At 50.3% G+C, this 4,559-nt stretch overlaps 1 long non-coding RNA gene across 2 annotated transcripts; it reads right to left on the bottom strand.

Annotated features, from left to right (window-relative positions):
- Positions 1–289: 289 nt before the first annotated feature.
- On the bottom strand, positions 290–4,227 carry LOC120102800 (uncharacterized). Of its 2 annotated transcripts, none has more exons than XR_005504547.2 (3): positions 3,882–4,227; positions 3,122–3,254; positions 290–1,141 (listed from the first exon to the last, which is right to left on the bottom strand). It is a non-coding gene; the product is annotated as an uncharacterized LOC120102800 (long non-coding RNA). The 2 variants fall into 2 exon arrangements; XR_010066803.1 differs by having other exon boundaries at positions 290–406.
- Between the last annotated feature and the right edge of the window lie 332 nt (positions 4,228–4,559).

Genomic DNA, 4,559 nt, shown 5'->3' with positions numbered 1-4,559 from the left:
TGGGGAGATTTCCAAAATGACCTGTGCAGAACACGCAGGAGATCCCATCACAGTCCCATGCAGCCACCAACTCCCGGGGCCAAGACCTCATCCATCACCAACAGTGGTCCTGAGTTTTGTCCTTGCTCCCAACTTAGAGCCAAGCACAGAAAGCAGATAGAAATGTCATGCGACCCAACCTCAGAGGCTGACCCTCTTGGGGGAGCTACCTTAGTGTTCCTAATCCCAGATGCTACCATGCCTTAGTTACTTTTCTGTTGCCGTGATGAGACACCATGACCAAAGCAGCTTATACAAGAAAGAGTTTATTGGGGGACATACAGAATTCATGACAAGCATGGCAGGGAGCACGGCAACAGGAAGGCAGGCATGGCTCTGGAGCTGTAACTGAGAATTCACATCCTATCTGCAAGTAGGAGAGGAAGGGGAAGGATGGAGGGAAAGAAGGTGGGAGGGAGGGAGAGAGACAGAGACAGAGACAGGTAGAGAGACAGAGAGAGAGAGACAGAGAGACAATGAACACTGGGAATGGCTTTTGAAACCTCAAGGCCAGCCCCCAGTTACACACCTCCTCTAACATAGCCACACCTCCTAATCCTTCCCAAACAGTTCCAACCAACTGGCGACCAATTTTTCAAACATATGAGACTATGAGGGCCATTCTCATTCAAACCACAGCAGGAGAGCAGCCTCAATCAGGATCACCTGGTGCCTCCTTCTCCACCACGAAGCTGTCCTTCTCCAGAGACCTTGCTTGACCAAATACAAGTGAGGGCATTGGCCCCTGGCTACTGCCCACTGAGTCAATGGCCTCACACATCCTCATGTGTCAAGTCACAGTTCATGTCTGTATTGATATTACAGGCTTAGGCATTTGTCATTCAGGAGGCAAAATGCAAATGGATTCCAGTGTGGGTAGAGCTGGGTCCTGCAAGCTTGGTCGTCCCTGGCTCCCCTGCCTCCTCACACATCCCCCCCCACCAATTGAGTTTCACTATAAGGTGAGCAACTAGAGACATCAAAACCAGTCAGCGTGCCTCAGAAGGGCAGGGCACCACAGCAGAGGCACTCCCGGGTGGCTCTTCCCACAGGCAGCGTTGTCTGTCCGTCCTGAAGGTCACCGTGGGAATTTTCCTCCTGTCTTTTGAAATAAACAGTTTTACTCTTCCTCCGCCAGAAGTTGTCACTGTTGAGGAAGGGTGTCCGATGGACAGGAGGGGTCCTAGAAAAACTCCATGGTTCTTTGATCCCCGTAACTAGCCTTGTCCTGGCTTGCTTCTTTACAGTGATGAACTCCATGAACAAAAGACACTTAGGTGGGGGAAGAGGCTATTTAGACCACAGTTTATATACTCCGCCATTGAGGGAAGTCGGGGCAGATGCTCACATAGGAACCTGAGGGCAGGAACTGAAGCAGAGGCCACTGTAAGGACAGTACTTACTCTCTTGCTCCCTATGGCTGCTCCTCCTGCTCTCTTGTGTTAGCCAGGGCCATCTGCCCAGGTGGGGCACCACCCATAACAGGCTGGGCCCTGCCACATCTATCACTAATGAAGAAAGTGTGCCTACAAACTTCCTTAGAGGCCAAACGATGGAAGTAATTCCTTAACTGAGATTTTTCTCTTTCCATACAAGTCTAGGCTTATGTTAGGCTGGCAAAAACTCAATAGCACAGCCTACCAGTGGCTAACTGTGGAGCTCCAGAACCAGACAAGACCCGTAAGGTAAAAAAAAGAAAGGCCTTCCTGTAGAAGACAGTTACAAACATATACATGCACAAATGTGTGAATAGGTGCACACATGTACACGAGCACATGGTTGCATATGTACACACAAGCATGCACACTCACATGTATATACATACAAGCGTGCATGAAGCTATATACACTTACATTTGTATGTGTCTGTACGTCTGTATATACACACAACTGCAGAAGTAGATACGTCAGCTTGCACATACATATCAATATTTCTGTGTGCACACAGCACACGAACATATGTGCATGGGTACTCAAAACTCACATGCTTGTGCACAAACTTACATTTAGAGTTGTATATGTATGCATGTATATGTGGCTGCCTGTTTCTCATAGGCACAGCAAATGCACACGTGACTGCGTAGGCGTGCTCACAGAGATAGTTTTCTTCTTTGTAAATGGTGAGGAATTACAGCTCTGGGATTGCCACTCAGGCACCGGCCTCCTCTGCCTCACCACCTCTGTCCACACCCATCAGTATGAAGTCTGGAACTGTGACCCTTGGTCTGTCTGTTTCTGTGACCCCTCCTCTTCTGTCAAAAGAACCTACACGAAGTCAACTCGGACTGACAGACAGCTGCTGCTGACTGGAGCAGGGCAGCCCCAGGGCCTGGACATCATGTTGGGCTCCGAGTCAACCACCCATCAGAATCTGTCAGAGATAAGACAGATCTGCTACTTGAGGTAGACTCTGCGGAGCTCTGGTCCAACTTCACTTTATAAATCCCTGCTTTATAAACTGACCTCTGACTGGCAGCGATGTACTGAGTAGCCGTGGAGATAACCTGCCAAAATATTATCCTTGGCACCGCGTCCCCCGGAGAGACGGATGTGCCGTTCGCTGAACCCTGGCTGCTGAGGCAGCATTTGTGCGGGAGGGGAAGCTGCTGCTTTTCATTTATTAGCCTAAAAAATTATATCCTTGCATCTGGAGGCCTCGGAACAGGGCTGGCAGATTACGAAGGCACGTCCCCTCATCCGTCCATCTATCCACCCTTTAATTTATACACTGCTGGTGGTGAGATCATAAACAGAATTAAATGGACTTGAAAAGGCACCAGGGAAGCGGTGTGCGCGCGGAAGGCACCCTTAAGAACTTTAAGCTGATGTATGGGTAATATTGATCAACAAAATGTGGACGTTGGGGACCAAATGGCTTAGGGGGCAGGCTGATGGTGCTTATACAATTCCCAGAGAACCACATTCTGGAGCCATTACCCCATGGGAACCTCACCATAGGGGCAAGCAGAAGGCAAAAGTCAGAGCCCGGCTGTCCCAGGGGAAAGGCTCTGCAAATGGGTGTGGGTGAACGGATGGGGCCGGTTGGATTAGCACACGGCCAAAGGCTTCATCCCCCTTCTTACCATTTCTCACTGTTACAGGCTCAGTCCACTCCCCGGCACTGCAGAAATAATTGCTAGAGTTTAGGAACTTGGAAACGTACGTGTGTTTTGACTCATTTTCTATATATCAGAAGACATGTTGCTCTCCCCAGCCCTGTGGACATAAAACAAGGAAGCTAACAGGTTGCACATTCCTATGCAGTACTGATGGGAAAACCTGTCCTGGACTCGTGTGGTTCACCAGCAGGGACATTTGCTTCTTCCCACCCCCCATTGCAAGGGACACCTGCATGACCAAACCCGCGGGAATAAGCATCCTGGATACGGGGGTGTCGAGGCATGGGAGTGTCAAGGATCGCGGTGAGAAAAAGACAGAAGCAATAGCTAGGGCCAAGAGGTCCCGCATACGCTGATGACTTAGTCAAAGCAAGTCGATTAAAAACTATAACATCCTTTTAAGCCATTATCTGGGGGAGGAAATGGCCAAGGTCAGCAGAAAGCTAAGTCAGACGATGTTGGCAAAGAGATCCCCAGATACAGCTGCTTTAGGATTGATCACCACAACCCAGAGTGAAGAGTTGGGTCCTCAGAAACCCCAACTTTGGCTCCATTGGGGAACTGGCCCCAGCTTCTGACTAGCCTTGCCAAGCCCTCTCCTGGGCAAGGACACAGAACTGAAGTTCCTTTGTCCTTTTATGACCGCTTCTGAGAGTCTTGGGTCGGTTGGTCTAGATCTCGACATCTGGGCTTGCCACTAAACCACCTGACCAGAAAAGCTCACCACTTTGAAGCCTGCAGTCCAGGAACACTGTGGTTCCAACCTTATCGTAGACAGGATGACTTTGACATGCTAGGACTCTTCGGGAGCCTACCCTGCAGCAGGAAACCACCAGGAGCATGGCCTATGGAAGGTCCGGAGAAGATGGGAGGAGGGGGAACAGACAAACAGGGGTGTGGCCTATGGGAGGCAGGGAGATTAGACAAGGGCGTGACCTATGGGAGGCTGGAAGAAGATAGAGGGCTTGACTTAAGGGAAGGGGAAGAAGATAGACAGGGTGAGTAGCCTATAGAAGGCCGGGAAATGCCCAACAGGGTGTGGCCGGTGGGAGGCAGGAAGAAGATAAACAGAAGGCATGGCTTAAGGGAAGGAGAAGAAGATAGACAGGGATTGTGGCCTATGGGAGGGGGGGTAGAAGACGGACGGGGGCGTGGCCTATTGGAGATGTGGAGAAGATAGACAAGAGTATGGCCTATAGGAGGCAGGAAGAAGATAGAAGGCTTGGCTTAAGGGAAGGAGGAAGATAGACAGCATGCATGGCCTATGGGAGACGGGAAGAAGATAGACGCTTGGTCTCACCATCCTTTGAGGAGTGCGCCTGTGTTCCTCATGGAGCCTTACCAGCCTTCCTGTGCAAGCAAGCCTGTTAGTAGCCATACAGTTGAGGTGAGAGTACAGCCT

Source organism: Rattus norvegicus, chromosome 5 (assembly GCF_036323735.1).
Source record: "Rattus norvegicus strain BN/NHsdMcwi chromosome 5, GRCr8, whole genome shotgun sequence".
NCBI lineage: Eukaryota > Metazoa > Chordata > Mammalia > Rodentia > Muridae > Rattus > Rattus norvegicus.
Note: the sequence above shows the minus strand (reverse complement) of the source record. Positions and strands in the feature narration are given on the sequence as shown.